At 41.8% G+C, this 20,869-nt stretch overlaps 1 protein-coding gene across 1 annotated transcript in view; it reads right to left on the bottom strand.

Moving 5' to 3' along the window:
• EFL1 (elongation factor like GTPase 1) overlaps nucleotides 1–20,869 on the bottom strand; it is a 74,163-nt gene that overhangs the window by 34,357 nt on the left and 18,937 nt on the right. The window lies entirely within an intron of this gene.

Consider the following 20,869-nt stretch of genomic DNA (forward strand, 5'->3'; position numbering starts at 1 on the left):
GATTTATTTGCAAGTAGGACTCAAAACAGTTGAAGAAATATTCTACGTAATCCCTGTGCTTTTTTCGGTTTACGGCACCCAATATGGACCGCGCACTTATGTCTACCTGTCTGTGCTGAGCACGGCACCGCGGAGCAGACGGACGAAGCCCCCTGCTCGCCGGCTGTTACTGAACGTGCTCCGAAGGCTCTCTGACAACTCAGTCACATTGCTGCTGCTAATGCCTCCCAATCCCCAGCCTCAGCGCTTAAGATTTTTGACACTCCGACCATGTGTCTGCATCCGGACGTGACACAGTCACTAGGCACAGATACAGTTTACTTGCTACTAGTACCTACTGAGAAATATAATTTTTAACGGGAAGAAGTAACAACATTAGAATGGGAACTGAATTTTAAGCACACACAGCTCATTTTAATTCAAGCCAATACTTTTCCCAGAGCACGCCCTCCTTCCCCGTGAGAAGCAGCAGCTTCCAAAGCAGTTCTGTTACTGCGGACTGCTCACGGCTCTGAGCAACGAAACAAGAGTAAGACTCCAGGCTGGGTTTTCCATGCTAATATCACTGTGAGCATTAGTGAGGCTTTACATTCCAGGAGTGACAGGTCTTCACGTTGTATTATGAAAGCACAGTTGGTTAGTGCTGGTATTGTAAAGCGACCAAACCCCTTCATGAAGGACAAAGGGATCTGTACCGGGAGGCTGGATTAATGAGACGCTAACCAGAGACGGGCCCCAAATTGGTAAATCCATTCTCATTTGCCTCCCTTTTATAAAATAACAGATCAACGCATTTCTACAAGGTAGCAGTTTTCCTTACTAACAACATCCTAAATGCTAGCAACAGAGGACGGGCCAATCACACCTGTCAATACAATACCATATAGCCACGAGTAAATTAAATTTTGAAAACTGTTTAGACACAGATAAAGCAGAACAGAAAACACTATGCAGGCAAAATTGTACAAATAATAATTACAAGAAATACAACTAAAACTAGAAATTATAATTGTGTTAGTGTTGATGTCATGTTATTTTAAAATAAAAATATTGTCATGTTTACCATGAAAACTTATGAGACACAAGGCACAAGAACCGTTTGAGTGTTTTAAAGAGCCACGATTAACAGAACCAGGTGAATGTCAACTCCATAAACGAGCCTGTGGCAAAAGTAACAAGACACTGCAGTTGACAATTATTCTAACTCAATGTGTTCACACTGCACAGAACAGTCTTGACTCCTGCCTCACGCCACTTGCGAAACCCAATTTCAGATGGATTACAGGTCTGAATCTCGTAAGTAAAGCAAAAAAGCTTACAGAACAGCATAGGACTTATCCATGACTTTGCAGCAAGCAGATTCCTTCAACAGGACACAAAAAGCATGAACAACAAAAAAAAGGATAAATATTACACTATAGTAAAATTAAGAACTGCTGTTCATCAAATACACCATTAGAGAACAGGAAGGTACCTCAGAGAGGAGATATCTGCAATAAACATATCCAACCAAGGGCTTTTATGGAGAATATATAAAGAATGCCTACAAATCAATACAAAAAAGGCAGAGAAAAGTGGGCAAAGACTTAACCAGCATTTCATAAATGAGTAAAAATCAGCAGTTACTAAACTAAACAAATGGAAAGGAGCTTAATGTCAGTCGACATCAGGGAAACCACATAAGATACCACTCCATACACAGCAGAGCAGCTCGAATGAAAACAAAAACCAGTGTTTATGGAGAAGTGGAGCTTTCAGCCCCTCCTGGTGGGAGCACACCGTCCTTTCCCTAAGCTTGAACACACACCTACCCTGTGATACAACACTCGCCGTTCCATAGAAACATGTACAAATACTCAGCGAAAGACATATACAAGAATATTCAAGGCAACAATATTCGTAATAGCCAAATACTGAACATAAAACTCCATGTCCACCAACAGAAGAATGGAGGGATTGTGGCAGTGACACAATCAGCAATGAGAATGAACTTGTCACAACCCTGTGCAGTGACACGGATGAATTTCACAACTAGAACGTTAAACAACAGAAGCCCAACACGAGAGTACATTCTTCATGATTCAGCTTCAGCTTATACAAAACTTAAAAACATGTACAATTCACCGCGATGTTAGGAGCCAGGAGCGTCGCTGCCCTTAGGCGCGGGGGGTGCACGCAGCAGCGCCTGGAAGGACCCCTGGCTTCTGGGATGCTGGGAAAGTTTTGTTTCTGGATCTGGACACTAGTGACACTGGCGTATGTTCAGTTTAAGGAAATCTACCAAGAAGCTATGGTTTAAGATTTGTATACTTTTCCATACACCTACTTTTCCATTGTGCATCAGTAAAAGTGTGCTTACAAATGTTATTTGATCCGAATCACATGGGTATTTAAAGGACATCAGAATCTTTTAGAGATGGCATTAACTGCAAATAATAAAGATAAACCATTTCAGACCCTTAAAAAAGTACTGGCAGCAAAAGAAAGAGTACATGGTTTGTCCCTTGTATCTTTCTGTCCACTGTCATCTGATGATTAACGAAACGTGTGTCTTTCACTGAAACATTCTTACCCCGATTCTTCTGAGCACGTCTGTCCCTGAGCAAATCACTTCCCCTGCTGATACGGACGCAGCAGGCCTCCTCGCGAACCCTCTGGATCCTGACGCTGCAGTTCATTCAGAGGCTGGCCCTTCTAAATCCCCACTGAAGATGCTCAAAAGGGTTTCTTGGTTTGGGGTCTGTTTCACTTTTCAGGAAAACAAAACAATCCCCAGCAAACGTCACATACTTTTCTGCTGCCTTTATTTATAAACAACATCCAACGCATTCCCCAAAATATTTCCAAGTGTCTCCTTCCACTGTCATCAGCTACCACTGCTAAAATCCAACCCTCACTTGAGTAAAACCATCTCAGGTCACATCCTGGGAAACGTTCCTTCAGCTCTAAGACAAACAGAGGAAAGTGCTGGAAAGAGGAGGCCAGCAAAATAACATGAAAGTCGTGTCAAGTGGATTGTTTCCATAACACGGCCCATGGCGGCCCGTGTATGTGAGTCTCTGAGCAGACCCCAGAAGTACTGTGAGATCAGATGGTCACTTCCAACTGGCCCCAAATAGGAGACCCATGAAGGGATGTCAGGAGAACCTCCTTCACTCCACTGGGGCGTGGAGTGTGTTTTCTCAAACCGCCGGTGTCCTGCTAATTTTTTAACAAGCTCTATCCCCAGTGACGCCTGTTGCAAACTAAAGAACTACTCTTTAAAGAACACACAGCAGAAATGCTGCTGGAGCACCTGTAAAGCAGCTTAAGGCAGACTAAGGCAGACCATTCACGGCTCAAGGCTCCCCAGCCTGTGCCTCCTAGTGGAGCTGGACTAACAGACACCAAGCCCACGGGCTCTGTCCCCACCAGTTGCCAAGTGGCCTTGTTTGGAATCTGTCTGTCACCTTCTCTGCGGCTGTTCCTAATGGGCCCAAGAGGTGTAGTTGTGGTGCTGAAACTCTGCAGGGCTCTCTGAAGTAGGGAAATGCTTCCACATGCTCGACCCTGTCAGAGGGTGGAAGACACCGATTGCACCCAATGTCTGACAGGGGTCAACTCTTCCAGGTGTTACTCTTGTCTTCAAAGGTCTCGGTCATGGGAGCAACAGGACTGGGCCAAAAGGCAAATCAAGTGACAGGTATCACACCAATCCTCCCTCTGGAGACCAACGCTCAGCGATTGGATTTCTCTGCCACGTCTGGTTTCTCGTTCCTTAGGCGTTCCCTGCAGGAGACACCTCAATCCTCTTCAAGGGTCCATTCGACCAATTATCTGGGGAAGCCCTACCGCTGAAGCCCAGAAGATGCAGTCCGCGCTGGCGCTGAGCCCTGGTGCGAACTACGTGACTTAGTATTCTACACGAAGGAACCGGCTCCTGGTATGGGCTCCGGTGTACACTTCCGAGTATATTCAGGCACGGGAAAAGCCTTCAGGCGCATATGAGAGCTGCAGGTTTTCCGATTCAATGCCCTATCCGGGTGGTAAATGCATTAGCTGGAAAACAGAATCTTCTCTTAAACGGTCTCTATTTTAGTTAACATCAAGGGACGTATTTAAAGCTTGGCAAACTTTTATAGCTGGCTTACAAAATAGCATTGTCCCTGACTTAAAGGCAGAAATATCAAATGTGAACCCCAGTCCTCAGCGCTCACCCATTTTACAGATGAGTGATCTGAGCGATACGGTGGGGAAAGACTGATCCCAGTCCCACACGGTCCCTGGCAGATGTGGAGACAGCTGTTTTCCTGACTCCCCGGCCAGGGCCTTTCCCTCTATGCTACGCTCCCTCAATGTCGTCCACATGAGACGAGTTATATTTATCCAAGGCCAATAAATAATCGTAGTATTTCTGCTCCTTTCCAGAATCATTGAAATCTTAATTCACATGCCTGTCCTGCACTGAAGAGAAAGTAAAAGTGCCAAATGTGGTAGATGAGAAGGAGAGAGAACTGGGGGGGAGAGGCAGTGGGTCACGCTCTCTCCTGCAGAGCTGGTCAGCGCATAGGAACAGCTGAGGAGGAAGCAGTGCTAGGCCCAAGATGAGCCTCAGAGGGGCCAAAACCCGGGCAGGGAGATGCTGGGTGCCCTGCCCACAATCACCTTCATACAAGGGAAACTGGTTTAACATTAACATCAAATGGACCTTCCGGGACCAAAGGGTTCTGTGGAATCGCCTTGACAATGTAAAACTGTCATGGAAGAAAACGGGGGGGTAGGGAGAGGTGGGGGGAGAGAGCACTAGTTGCAGCCTCTGCCCCTCTACGGGCAACATTCACGATCTCGAGCGCCAGCAATTTTTTTTTCCCCTTCTTTTTTCCTTTGGGTATTTAGAAGTTGGAATTCGTTTTTGTTCTTAACGTTTTCATTTTTTCTCTTTTCATTTAAAAGCTATGCATTATGATGAACTAAGCAAAACAGTAGCATATAGAAAAAAGTTCATAGTCTTGTCCTTTCTCCCGATAAACACCTTCACTAATGTCTGGGGTGTATTACTGGTACAAACGAAAATGTATACATGTCACTTTTTAATCCATCCGGATTTTTATCTTGGCTTACCACGTGAGGTAGAGATACCATTTTTTACTTTCGAAAATGGGAGACCTAATGTCCTAACTCTATGACTGGGAATGGGGGTGGGGCATGTGTGCGTGCGTGTACCCCCGCCCCCCAATTCCTAACAATCGCATGTCTTCTGGGTGGGGGTAATACACGTGTTGTGACTTGTCTGTGTAGTCAGAAGAACTGAACCTGGCTCTGTGTCTCAGAGGTCACAGTGGTGGGGGACTGGTTTAAAGACAGATTGCTTTTCCTCCTCTGAACCATTGGTTTCATGTTAACCAAGTCTGGGAAAATGAAGGTCACTTAATTTGTTTTAGCTGAACGGTGGAATCATTATCCACCCCGCTCTTTAAAGTGTTCTTGTCCCAAAGTCCTCAGGTGAGAAAACTTGGTAAGTCTTTGTTTTTCTGGTTACACATATGTGGGCTGTCGTTTGTTTCACCCACTTTATCCAATAATCCCTTTCCTGTCACCCCTGAGTAATCTGGGAGTTCGGAATTTTCCTTCTCTTCCTTCCAATGTACTCAGCTTCCAGTTGTTTCCAAATGTGGGGAGAAATGGCCCAGTAACATGAAGGACATGAAACGCTGAGAGACAGCTTAGCGGGCTCGAGATGGCACAGCTGAGTGCCCGCTACGCTCACTCGGGCAGCTTCCTGTTCGTCCCATTTCAGAGCGAGGGTTTCGTTTATCTGTGTGGTTGGTCCCACTGGGAGGGTACAGCTGGGCCCTGATTTAGTCCGAGCTGTGACGTACGGAGCGGCGGGAGGACAGTTCCTTCTCAGGGAGGAGACACCCTGTGGTCCTTAACTCCCCCTCCAGCAGGAAACAGGTCCACCTGGTTGCAAGCTTTCGCCTTTTCCACGTCCAAATCCCTTTTCTGAAGCTAATCAGTGCTCCTAAATCCCTCCCTGAGCTTGCTGCGAATCTGTTAGCAGTTATGGTCTAAGTTTCCTTATGCTTCTGCTGTGTCCTGCGGGCACTGCAAGTATTATTTATTGTTCAGCGTCCTGCGTATTTCAACTGCGGATCTTCTGCCCAGTGATGTAAGTCAGCCCTTTCCAAGGTGAACATTCACAGCGATGGCTTTCCTAACAATATCCAAGGCAAAATAATTAGATTAACAATCAACCACTGATTGTGCTGATAGCTATAAGCTTGAGTCACTTTTCTTAGCCGCTGTTCTAGCCTGCTTCACATCTCTCCTCACCTCTCAGGTCCTAGAGTGCCACAGCCCCATAGAAAGTAAACCAAAACCATGGGGATGAAAGCGTGACCGGCTCTAGCCACCCTTGAAAGGTGAGCCCTTCATTAATAATATGTACTGCTCGAGTATGCTGCTCTTGGACTCGTAAGATAACCCGGCATTGTTCTCCTGGGCAGGCTTCCAGTTTTTAGGGAATCCTGTGCTTGGTTTTGTTTTAATGTTGGCTTCAGTGACTCCCTAAGAAATTTAACCAGCTGCCAACTGACCCTATTCACAGAGAACACAAGGGCCTATTGTACGCCCCGTGATAATATTCAAAATGGCTAAAAATTCAGTGCCTCACAGCTACAGAATAAATGTTGCTGGACCATCCTGAGAACCTCTGTTATTATTACATTTCTCCCAGCTCCTTCCAAAGGATTCAGGGAAAGTGGGTGCACTTAGGACCAAACCCATCCTCCTCAGCTGGTTTCTTGCAAGAAGTACGTTTCATCACAGTAGTCCTATTGCTTTTGTTGGTTAAATTGGTGTTTTTCTTTTGAAATGTCGTATCTTTCTATATGTTCATTGATTCTCCTACGTTCACTCCAACAGGGAAAGTGTCCACGTTTGTTTTGTGAGTGACGAGGAGCTGTGCCAGACAGCACACGCAGGCTTCAGTTCCAATCTTTAGTCTTCACAAAAAAGAGAGGGAAGATTTTAGATTTACTGTAAATTTCTTCGCCACAGTGGTGATGCAATCATCTGGATGGTAGAAGAAAGGGTGGGCAAGGAGAATCAGCAGGGGGGTTACTTCTGTCTCAGCACTGTTTTCATGGCTTCAGTGATATCAGCAATAACACTGATTTAATAGGAAGGGGTAGGTGTGTGTGCAAATTGATTTTTATTGTCGGTGGAACATTTTTAAAAGGGATAATAGGTCACAAGCAGACTATCAATAAAGTCCCCAAAATATATACAGCAGTTATTATTTTATGATTCTTCTTAATCTTTCCATCCTACTTTGCATCCCTACTGTGATTTAAAAAAAAAAAAAAGAGGGATTTTTCTTGATGAAAATGATTTAAAATTCACTTCCACCACTTTAGGTATGTAAGGAAAACTGAGTTTTCTTCACCCCATCTTTTCTCCTTGGCTATAGCCCCACCTTTCCCTACACATATTATTCATTATCCACATCTCAGCAAATTATATATATATATTATAAAAACGAAGAACAACAGTAATAAATGGGTAAAATCTTTGGGACTCTTAATTTCTAAGAAGATTACTTAAAGCAGTAAAGTTTTCTTTTATAGGAAAGAATGTTTAAAATTTCATCATTCAAATGTAGCCTATCTAAAACACCTGGAAATGATTTCCAAGTTTTCAAAGTCACTATTCTAATAGGTATTACTTCCAACCTCACCATTACTAGCCTTTGAAATATAGAAGCTAAAAGCAGACTGGACAGATCAAATACTACAGATAAAAGCATTTTGAAAAGCATATAGTGCTATAAAAACATAAGGTGGTGGTATTAAGAAATGGATTTGGACATGAAATCCCAAACGCATTCATTTCAATGATTCCCTTCAATCTTGAACGAGGGCAGAAAACACTGAGACTTTAATCCAGATCCAGTTCTGCATCTTACTGGGATCATTTCAGGCCAGTCAACTTTAATCAAACTGCACTCCATCCATACAGGATCAGAAACAAACTGAGAGGTGCTGGTCAAGCGCCTCAGCTTTCCACGCAGAGCCATCACGCTCACTTTCTTAAAGGGCATTTGGAAATTATGTGATCAAATTTGAAAGAGCTGTATGTAGTCTTTCTGACACAGAAGAATTTTGTATCTATGGCAAAGTTAAAAATCTCTGGCTGTAACTGACTCGTTGATGATAAAATAGTGACAATGGAAAGCCCTCATGTGAATTGATAAAGTGATTAAACATACTGTGTTTTCCCGAAAATAAGATCTAGCTGGACCATCAGCTCTAATGCGTCTTTTGGAGCAAAAATTAATATAAGACCCGGTCAAATTAAAGTTATTTGACCCGGTCAAATAAGACCAGGTCTTGTATTAATTTTTGCTCCAATCGATGCATTAGAGCTGATGGTCCGGCTAGGTCTTATTTTCGGGGAAACAGGATAGCAATGAATTTGAAAATGTGTCAGCAGAGAATGTGGTAAGCTGCCCGAGGACGGCCACAGTGCACAGTCCCTCCTGACTCCGTGTGAGCAAGAGCTCAACGCCCAGCTGTTGAACCTCCAAACTAATAATATATCCAACACCAATTTCATAAAACAAAGGAAACAGGCAAAAATGGTGTGCACATACGGGTTGTGTATGGAAAACCTATGGAAGGATACATGCCAATTTGTTATCAATGGTTATATCAAAAAAGTGGTCGCAGAGATGAGACGATTAACTTTTGACATTTCTGAAGTCTTGGGTTTTTTACTGTAAACATGTATTACCTCTGAAATCCCAATGAGTAAAATAAAAATAAAAACATACCATTTGTTGCTAACAAAGAATGGATATTATTTTTAAAACAGAAAACAATTCAAACCATATATATACACATATATATATATGATTTTTTTTTTTTCCCAAGACAAAACACGCTAGGACTATGTTATGGTTTGCAACTATTGGATCCTGAAAATAGAATAGCAAACTTAATAACCAAATATACTTGGAGAAAAAAAATACAGATTCAACTAATATTTACTGAGCATGAATCATGTCCTAACCAGTTATCTGATAACTATGACTTAGAGAATATCTGCACTCAATTTATGCATAGCCTTCTTTATTTACACCTAATTATATCCCCTTCCAGCTCTGCAGATAAGCAACCCTTACACTTTGAACATAAAATCAAAGATTACTGTACTTTATCATTATCAACGGTTTTTATTCATGAGAGTGCACAGCATTATTCTACGTAAGAACAGTTAAGTGGTCCATATTCTGCCTAAGTTTGGAGGCATTTAGCTAGAATAAAATTTGGCAAAGCCTTTTAAAATACACTAATTTTTTCTGGTGTTGTAAACTGCCTATCAAAGTACAAGGGCGTATTTTGCAACTTAAACTCTAAAAATGGGCACTCTTCCCTCCTCTGGCTCATAACTAACTGTTGCTGAATACACCCTGCTTTCAAAGTAAGAAGCCAACCCGATTCTTCAGAAATCAATTGAATATGCTCCCAGATATGTTTGGCCTTGTCCTGATCTCCTTCTAGGGCTCTCCAACTACTGTCCCACCTGGTCTCTGTCATGTACCTTGGGTCCCCCACTCTCGCTCTAGGTCTTTGTTGCCAACACGGCTGGCAGTGACAGCGGCTGAATCAGCGACCCTCTCTCCGTCGGGCCCCCGGGAAATGCCTTTGCCCTCCTATTTGGTAGCAGTGGCATCTTTGAGAAACAACTTCAATTGAGAAAGTGTTTACTGAAAACTTATTTGGGAGTCCCTAGGCAGCAAAACAAGGCCACTGGACTTTCTTGCACTGGATGGATGCTCTGCCCCAGCTCAATCCCAGCTCCCCGACCTGAGGACTTCACATGGCCCTCAGACTAGACCGAATTTCACCTTCAATTATACGAGGCTGAACTGTTCCCCACGATTCGTTCCATAAACATTTCTTGAGCACTTACTTAGTTCAAAGTATGTTATCAGACATTGCCAGAGATAAACATGAATCAGGTAAAATTCACCCTGAAAGAATTTAGAGCTTAAGCTGCTGGGATACACTTCAGTGCTGACTCTTATGTTTAAAGAATGATTTGAAAAACATAAAAGACAACCATTAACAGAATTAAAAACAGGATAAGCCCTTCTAAAACATTAGAAAATCTAAAAATACAGAAAAGTATAGTAAAAAAAAATGCACTGAAGAAGCACTAAATGCACTAAAATTGAAGCACAAAATACTCAAGGGAAACTTATGTCAGTCATAACTAGAGTGACCACAGAATTCACCATCCAAACTACATTTTCAGGAGTGAAAGGGGGCACTGTTAATAGCTTCTCCAAAATGGCAGGCAAATAAACCAGGATGTCCTGAGCAAGCCAGGTTGTGAGGTCTCCCTAGCTATAAAAATAAATAGTTCACTTTACTAGTAAGAAAGGGAGACGGAGTTAATGGGTTCAAATGCTAATCTTCCCTACTGTTTTGTTTTCAGAATCTAAAAATCGAGGAGGCATATTGAAGAAAATGGGGAAAAAGAATAGGATACACAAAAAATATTCTATGATGCATATAAACAAAGCTACCTACTTGTTACATTTCAAAATAAATTTAAACTTGGTCATAATGTTTGAGTTTTGAACATACTTGTATATCATTCAGAGTTAAAATCAATAAATTCAAATAATCTATCACTATACCAGTGATTTAACAACTTCTATTACTACTTGTTTGGGATTTTTTTTTTTTTTTTTAAGATTTTATTGGGGAAGGGGAACAGGACTTTATTGGGGAACAGTGTGTACTTCCAGGCCTGTTTTCCAAGTCAAGTTGTTGTCCTTTCAATCTTAGTTGTGGAGGGTGCCGTTCAGCTTCAAGTTGTTGTCCTTTCAGTCTTAGTTGTGTCGGGCGCAGCTCAGCTCCAGGTCCAGATGCCGTTGCTAGTTGCAGGGGGAACAGCCCACCATCCCTTGCGGGAGTTGAATCGGCAACCTTGTGGTTGAGAGGACGCGCTCCAACCAACAGCCATCCGGGAGCTCAGTGGCAGCTCAGCTCAAGGTGCCGTGTTCAATCTTAGTTGCAGGGGGCGGAGCCCACCATCCCTTGCAGGACTCGAAGAATTGAACTGGCAACCTTGTGGTTGAGAGCCTACTGGCCCATGTGGGAATCGAACCGGCAGCCTTCGGACTTAGGAGCATGGAGCTCTAACCGCCTGAGCCACCGGGCCAGCCCTTGTTTGGGATTTTTAAAGACATATTTTAACATAGGTTTTACATACCTGGGTTCAGTTATAAACTTGTCTAACCCCTTAAAGGGAACTGTTTTTCAAATTTAGTATCCAACACACTATGGCTATATTAGACTTATGTAAAAAAATCAGACTTTTATAGGCCAAACAAATCCAGAAAACACTCAAAATCACTCAGAAAATGGTAACTTGAAAGATCTGAGTATGACCACTGTTATATTACTGCAAAGTCTTACAGCCCTAAGATTTCCAGGTGTGGGCAGCCCTACAGTATCTCACACCTGGGCAAATTAATATATCCACACATGAAAGACACACCCAGCCACATGCGCGCACACACCCAGCACAGCTGTCTCCTCCAATCTCTGCACTCTGCTGTAGGCCCCCGGGAGAAATGAATTCCTGGTGAACACTGAACATCAGAAACAACAAAGAAGCGAAGCAGAAGCACATGACTGGTGGTCAGATGCTGGAAACTGAAGTTCTAGTACGTGAACCTCCATTCTCCTTTCTAACCTGGAGTCCCTCAACTTTCCTATAAATAATCTAGAAGCCATCTCCAAACTTCCAGACACTCTTTCTCCTGCTCACACTTCCGTTCCACTTCTGTGCTCAGAAGGAGCACCTGGGAGGGCAGAGCACACCCACACTGGAGCGTGTGCCCTCATGACGCACAGCCTGTGTAACAGGCCTGGGCTCAGCATCAGAGATGTGCCCTAAGGATGACGACCCGGCCCCAGGCGCCTAGAGACACCACCTGAAAACACAACCAATGCAATGGATTCCATGTTCTAAGGCAATGGAGTAAGAGCAGAGGAACTCAAGGGAAGCAGCCAGAAGGATCCCCCAGAGAAGCTGGAGAAGGCTTCAGTGAGGTGGCGAAGCTGGGTTGAGCCTGAGATGACTGAGCAATACAGGGACAAGAACACCTGAGAAGAGACACCGTATGCTGCAACACAGAGGCGTGAAAATCCTGATGTGTCTCTGTGTGGGATTGTAAACTGGTGCAGCCACTACAGAAAACAGTATGGAGGTTCCTCAAAAACTAAATAAGTAGATTCCATAAGTAGAATGACAAAAATCAGCATATTTTTTAACAATCATAGAAAAGGAGGAGAATCAAAAACCGAAGTATTTAAAATCATCTCAGCTACACAACTGCACAGAAAACAAAATCTAGCTAACAACGGGTGGCTGGGTTAGTGCAATTACTTAGACAAGTCAAAACCTTCTCAGTCTCAGCTTTCTCATCTGCAAAACGAAGACAGTCAGTTTACCACTCAAGTTTGTTGTGAGGCTTAAATAAGAAAACACAAACAAAAGGGACTCGCTGAACACCTGGAACACAGTAGGTGCTAAGTAAACGTTGGGTAAATCTAGTTCGAGATCTCTCTCAAGTGCATTTAGAAACATGGCATCTCTTATTATTAGTTAACAAAAGATATGTAAATACAATGACTTATGTAAATGCAATAAATTATGTAAACTGTTCAGAAGATGAAATTTTACAATTGTCATTTTAGAAAAATTGAAGACTTGTTGCTGTGACGATAAACAATATTATACAATAAATCTATTAACTGCTGTTTCTGTAGAGACCTACAGGAAAATGTTCTTCTCTCGACCCCACTTCCATCCTCAGGGGAAAAGGGTTTGCCTTTGATTTTCAAAGCATATCTGATTTCTTCTAGCCATTAGAGTCAAATAATAAGACGGGTTTAGATACAACAGTGAAGGAATAACAACTCTTACTTCAATTCCGCACTTAAACCAAAGACCCAAATCCTTTGAAATATGATCATCAATGCCGTTATGCACTGAACTGCTGCAAATTAACAGACAGTCACCTGGGAAACATAAAACAAAACCAGTGACAACGTGCTTCTAACTGCATGGGAGAGATCAGGACACTAGTGATATTTTATATTCTGCTTCATTGTCCACTAAGCAGCATATATTTTCATAATAATGCTTTTGCCAAGTAGGAACAACCCAAGGAGTCATAACTCAGTTTTCAAGATGAAGAGAAAACCAAAGGGAAAAAATATACAACTGAAACAATGCCTCTAGTATTTGGAGGAGAGGTGGGAGGGACGGAGAGAGAAAGGGCCAAAATAAATTTAAATGACTGCTTTGCAAGTGTTCTTCAGATTTGCACAGCAAGCTAAACTCATCGTAACTTCTGTGTTTTAATGCTTCAGACATTAAACATCGGATCCTAACCGCCTGCCTGCCATGTGCAGGACACTGGGCTGGCTGGACACAGGGTTGCAGCTTACGGCACCTCCACAGAGGAACGGACGCTGCTTCTGCTCACTTCAGCCCAGCAGAGCACAAACCCACTCGGCACTCTGATGCCCCCCACCCGATAGCTTTGTATCTTTATAAACACGGAGGCAAAGGTTACAAATGTCACATGTGGGCTCTGGCGCAGAGCACGGGCTCACGCACGCGCTCACACAGACACCCCTGTCTTTGTTCCTGTTTTCAGACAGGATGGAAACCCGTGGGAAAGGCTGCCCCCTTGTGTTCGGCTTGAAACCACTGGCTACAGCCTTTTACCATCCCCTGTGGGCTTCAGAGAGCCGCCTTGGCCCCCAAGCTCCTGCCCAGAAATCAAGGCCGGGGTGAGCGTCACAGCCACGCCCAGACAGTCCATGGGCATCCCATCAGGACGACGGCTGCTTTTTTAAAGCTCCTGGCTGGGAGAAGAGAGCTCCAAGGGGGTGGAATTCCTCTCTGCTCAATGGCCTCTGGAGTCTGAATGTCACCTAGAACAATCCACAGACACAGGGGTGGCCAGAGGGGTACTGAAACAGCAAAGCAACTGAAAGGGATAGGAAACCCAAGTCACAGGCAGTGGGGAGGCTCCTGGAAGACCAACCAAGACAGAAGAGAAGGCCACAGGGATCGCCTGACCCAACCTTACTCTTTAAGGATATAGATTCAGGTCTGGAAGGTCCCACAAAAATGGCCAACTTGCCAGAGGTCTCGGCTGGGAAGCCCGGTGATGTTTCTCATATAAGAGGCTGCCTTTTGCCTGATTTGGGATCAAAACTGTGATGTGCCTAGAAGTCATTTAGAAGATTAAATGGAAATAGCCAGCGTGAGAAATCTAACCTTGGGGGTCGTATAGAACCAAATACACAGGAAGTACAAAATACATGTATGTGAGAGAATCAAGCAAACAAAGGTTTGTCTTTTCAGAGCAAACAATAGTTTACTACATGTAAAATAAAAAGCATTATTTTTTTTCCTTTTAAGAGACTGGATCCTGAGAAAGGAAGGCTTATCAAAGACGCTGATATCCCTTTCTCCATTTCCCAAACCCCCCACCCTCAAATCTCAAGTAAAAGGTCCAAAGAAAGGTGAAAATTAGGGAAAGGCCATGTCAACACAGGAAAAAGTCTCATCCAATGCCAGAAACTTTGAAAAGTGGAACCAGATTCAAGGTCAGCCAGCCACACTAGAAGTAATTTATGCCACTAAGAAGGCAGTTGGTCCCTCCAGAAGGTAGAACAGGAGATCCTGGCTCTCACAGAGACCCCGGAATAAGAAGGCCAACAACAGAAGTCTTGGAAGATCCGGCAGCAACCAGTGGTAACTGTGGCTGCTGCCCGTGGCTCAATGTGAGACAGCTAGACCTGGGGCCCACAACAAAGGATCGTGTATGAAAATAGGAAGGACTACCCCAAGAAGAGTCTAGTTCTGGTCTAATTTCATTTTTCAAATGAGCTGGTAATGATCAATTCAGGGGAGCAGGACAACACAGTGCTGGGTTTAAATCCAGCCTTTCCTCAGCCCCCTTTCCCTAAAAATGGCTCAGTAAATATGCAGATTCTTCCCAAATGCATGTGTAAATTCTCACAACTAAAATGTTCCTCACTGTTAGAACACGTACACGTATGAATGTGTATTTATGCACGGATAGAAGTTTGGAAGAACATACGCCACACTGATAACACCTATAGTAACTAAGAAGGTACCTCACCTAGTTTTTCCTCTATGATTGGGGTTTATAGTAACAGCAAATGATCATGATTTACTTGTGTTAATAAAAGAAAATGTCTCAATATAGGTATTTAATGTACTAAAAGGAGATAAAATGGTATCAAGTTAATACGGAAGAATAAATGTCCAAGAACAGTCAAAAATAATTAAAATGAATAGTAATAAAACCAGATTAAAAAATGAGTTACTTGAAACCATCAAAAACAAACAATACAAATTGGCAAATACATCAGAATAGAAAATATGAGCCCAGAAACAGACTGTAGTATTTGTGGAAATTATGCAAGGACAAAAGTGTAGTAAAACCTGGGCGTGGAAGGTTTATTTGATAAAGTGTGCTGGCACAACAGCTATGCATCTGGGGGGTAATATTTACCTTACAGATAATCTGGTCTATTCCCGAGAAGAGCTTGGATGAGTACACGAGATTCATATAACATAAAACATTCAAAAAACAATGAAAGAAGGGGTACAAATGCCAAACTATATGACAGAGAATAAGAGAATTAAAAAGAAAATAAAAGATCAGCGGATCTCAAGTGCCTATCCATCACACCTCTGAGAAGACAGTACAAAATAACCACCAGGGCAGTCAAGCTCTCTAGGCTCTGAGGTGACAGAACCATGCATTCCCTTAGCTCAGAAGGCCAGACAGGGCTGCAATCCTGGGGGCAATTTTGGCCTTCGGAAGACTAGGACAAAGCTCTCCTCTTGAACAGACCAAGGCTAAGAAGACAGAGATTAGACTCACAATATCTCTGCTTCTCTGACATCAAACCGCCTTGCCTTTTTCAGCCCAGGATGTAATAATACCTCTGCAGCTCCCAGAACACCGGGGCCACACTGAGGGTGGAAGAAGCAATTCGTTTCAGTATCAGTGATAACGTCACCTTTGCTCTGGGGTCCTGGACAAACTTATTACATTAAAATGTTACTACCCTGATAGCCCTTAATGAGAAATGTTCAGACTAAGCAAGGATTCTGCTCTCATCTATGGAATCCCAGAACACTTACAATGAAAAACAAATATGTTTATTTCGAATGAAATGTTTTCCACACTTTCTAACTTGCTTTTGTATCTGAGAATATTTTAAACTTTGAAGAAATAAATGATGAACACTAAGTAGCTCTGGCTGTTCACGTGTTCTCCATTATAACCTAAGCTCAGTGATCTGATTACATGATTAATTGATTCATTCACTCAACCAACATTCACTGAACACCCAAGAGAGCTTAGCCAGCAGCAATGAGATGTAAAGACTTACGGGATAAAATGTATCTACTGCATTTTGCAAGGAGTAAATAAGATAATCCCTTCTGAATATACGCTAGTTGTTTCTGGCACACAGTAAGCCCTAACCGATGTTAACTTTTGATATTGTTATAATCAATAGTAATATCAGTCTGCACACAAATGCACTGGATAATCAATCTGAAATGTGTGATTATCTGTGAGAGCATGAAGTACCAAAATCAACATAATGAACAGCAAAAAGAACCTGAAAGGGATAATAACTGATAACACTATCGAATCACCCTGATAACCAACCAGGGACAGTTGGCTTCATAGCTGTTAATATCAAAGTTTTTAAGGACCAGAAAACTCCTGCCCCATTTAAACTGTTCCACAGAATAAAAACCAATGAAAACCATCCCCTAATTTGCAGTTTCACACGGCTAGTATAACGCTGACACCTAAACTCCACAAATAAACTTACAAATGTAAACATTTTATGTAACCAACTACCAACAAATTGAACTCACTGCTCTATTAACATGTGGAAATACACTCATCAAATAGTTTATACTAGGAAGACACAACTAGTTTGATATTAGGAAATGTGTTAATGAGATTCATGGAGTAAGTGGGTCAAAAGAGAAAAACATGAGTCACCTGAAAGATGTGTAAAAGACTGTTAGATAAATCCCAACATGTATCCACATTTTACCAATCTAGAAAACAGAAACAGGAGGGTACTTCACTTTCATTATAAGAACCACCCAGATCAAATCTCACGGTAACACACTATAACGTATGTAGGAATTCCCAAAATGTGAGGAATAAGACACTCCTCTTGCACCACTGCTTAACACTGTCCTGGGAGGTACAGCAAATGCACTTAAACAAAAGATATAAATACTGAGAGAAGAGATTATCTGTGACAGAAAAATACCTACAACACAGCATACAAAGTATAAATTTTTGGTGTTAAAAAACCTACTATTGAACTGTATACTTAAAAATGGTTAAAATGGTAAATTTTATGTTACTTTACCACAATTAAAATAACATTATGTACATACCTGAATATACAAAGACTGACGCTAATCCCTACATTAAGGGATACCTCCTTATCTGCATGTTTCAGATGGACCTGTATAATGGCCTACACTATACTGAAAATTATCTTTTATAAAGAACTTAGAAACATACCCCTTAGAATGCATATATAAGCACGATTACATCAAAATGAAAAAGACAAACATATAAAGAAATAAAGCAAGATAACACAAACACAGAATTGGTATTGAGAAAGACAATACACCAGATTGAAAGAATAAACATTTTATGTACCCAGCCAAGGTGACTTTATAAGTGAAGGATTTCGCAACTTTCAAAGAAAAGATAATGATCACATTCTACAGAAATTTCTCTAGAGTAGCACTGCGCCACATGGTAGCCACACGTCATTACTGAGCACTTGAAATGTAATTAGTGCATCTCATGAAGGTAAGTTTTTAATGTTCCTTGATTCCAACCTATTTAAATTGAATAACCACAGTGCAGCTCTAGAAGGTGGAAAAGATGGAAGTTTCTCATTTTAGAATGACCACGGTAAACAAGAAAACGGCAAATTTTACTTATGATACAAGAAAAATCTGCATCACATAATAGTAAATCATATCTAACAAGTGTATGAAGAGACTATGAAATGATCAAGTGTTGTGTTTTCCCCCTTGGAACACAAAGATCATCAGGAAATAATTAAATACAATTCAAGACATGAAGTATAGTACGGAGAAAAGCTCTGTAATTTTGTCTTCAGATGCTGAGAACGCATCAATAAAATTCAGTATCATTCAAGCATGAAAAGTAAGCAATATAAATCAACAGGCACCAGCAAACCTACAACTAAAATACTAGAGATATTTTCGTTAAATCTGGCTCTGGAAGGAACCAGGCAGAATAGCAGCTAAAACCATTATTACTGATCCTATTTTGATAGATAATATAACAATAAAAAGAAGACATAACTATTAGGAAACAGGAGAATAAAGTCATTATCATCTACAAAAGAAAAATTATTAAAATCAGGTGAAAGTACATGTAAGTTAATGTTAAGAAGTGACCAGTAAGGCTGCTAGTTATTTACTGGTTAAAACAGATTCTTCCCCAGTGGAAATGGTGATAATAAAGTATATTTAAAGAAATTCACTAGTGAGTGAATTTAAAGTCTTACAAAAGTGCCACAAAGATTTAAAAATCACAAACTGCTGCAATTTCCCTTGACATAAATCAAATCAAATCTGCTTGTAAAACCCTTCAAAGGCTTCTTTTCCTCAGTTACTCCACACGTCTAAGGGATCTCTCTCTCTCTCTTTCTCTCATTCAAACCACACCGACTTCCTATCCACCCAGCAACCAGGCACCGCAGAGCTAAAACCAGTTCAGAAAAAGGCTAAGTAATATTTATTATTTTCCTCATGTTGGAGAAAGAAGACTATCGTATTTCCTCTTAGAATATGTCCCTGAAACTTTAAAGATTTAACCATATGGAAGAGATCTGAAAAGTGTCTAAGAAAAGGCTAAAGATTTGGAATCTTAATTCAATTTCCCCTCACATCTTAACAGGAGCCTGTAACAAACATTTACTTTTAGAAATATAGCAGGGAATTGAACAAAAGGCTATTGTGTGTTAAACATGTGAGGTCTCTCCAGTTCCATCCATACCAACTTTTCAAACATCACTTTGGAATTAAATCAACTATTAATCAACTATTTCCAGACCACAAAATCTATTCCACATTTATCAGTCAGTATAAATTCTCCAAGTGAGTTAGAGCTGAGTTCAGAAGTGAAATCTGCATTTTTTAAGTGCCAATAAAAGAATTTCCTTTAGACTTTGACTGCATACACTCACTTGTTCAAGAATGCCATATAATGTTTTCGTTTCCTCCTGCAACAAAAATTTTCATCTGCATTTGATAAATCTGACTCTATCATTTATGATGAAAAGCATATGGGTATCACTCACATTACTCTACTGTTTTCCTACTAAATAGGAATTATAACTTTCCCTCTAAGTTAACAAGAGTAAAAAAGATGAAATTTATAGGCCTGCTCTGATCACCATAAATACCGCTATGTTTTAATTTGTAATCTGTGTCCTATCGTGGACCTGCTAAAATACAAAAGGAAACGAGAGATTATCTATGATTAGTGGTTTACTTGTTGAAAACATGTCCACAAATTCTCTGACATGTCTCCCATCCAAAGGTGGAGTTAGTTCCCCCCCCGTGGGTATGGCCTTCTACTATAGACAGTGTGGCAGCAGAAGTGCGGCTGAAGGCGCTGGAGGCTGGCTCTTCCCACTGCAGAACCCGCCACCATGCTGTGAGGAAGCCCAGCAGCCATCTGGAAGGGCCACGTACTCCAGCCCCCGTCCCACGCCCAACCAAGGTCCCGGCAGACAAGTAGCACTCGCCTCCAAACACGGGAGTGAAAAGAGCCTCCGTGTGATTCCAGCGCCCAGGCTTTGAGCACCTCAGCCGATGAGTGGAGCAGAGACACGTGGTCCCACCCAAGTACAGGTCCATAAGAGAACACAAGCTGTGTGTGCTAAATCACTAGGCTTTGGGTGGTTTGTTACGCAGCAACAGGTAACTCGAACAAGTACATTAGTTCAACCAAATTCATTTCAACTCCCATCTTATGCTTTTCATTTCAACCGCCCCCCACCCCAAGAAGATAAACCTGTTTTAAGTTAAAAAACAAACAAAACCCAAACTGTGCTGACATACCTGGTTTCAGACAACTCAGCATAGCAACCTGATGGCTGGAATCCCAGCATCCATCACACCCTTGGCTGCCAGCCGGCTTTCTCTTGGGCTGTTTGCTTTTTACTAACAAATAGAATCCTTGGCCTTCTCCTCTGTCCTGCCTTAAACTTACTCCTAGCTTTGAAAAGTTGCTTTCATTAAACACCTGGCTTATGAAACCGCTGCTACTGCTACATATGCTCCAGTTTTTAAATCAACGAACAACTGAAATGTGTCTAAAAAGGTAATTCTGACTCTAAACTGGTAACTAGTTCAAGATGTTTTGATGGAGCCATTCAAATGGGTCATCGACCCAACCAAGTAACCACATCAAAAATGTACTATTCTGTTTAATGAACACTAGGAAGGGAAATTTCCTCATTACTGAAATAAGATGTTTCTCCAAGGAACACAAGCCTGAATGCTTTCCAATGATTTAGAACCGGAAGAGTTTATAGTCATCTAGACAAACTTTTACGTGAGCAGGAAAACTTCTCGCCCTCAAACAAAAGGAACCCCAGCTTAGGGTACAACATTCGCAGATTACTTGAGCAGTACATTTTCTTTTCTTTTACTAGATCTA

Source organism: Rhinolophus ferrumequinum, chromosome 28 (assembly GCF_004115265.2).
Source record: "Rhinolophus ferrumequinum isolate MPI-CBG mRhiFer1 chromosome 28, mRhiFer1_v1.p, whole genome shotgun sequence".
Lineage (NCBI taxonomy): Eukaryota > Metazoa > Chordata > Mammalia > Chiroptera > Rhinolophidae > Rhinolophus > Rhinolophus ferrumequinum.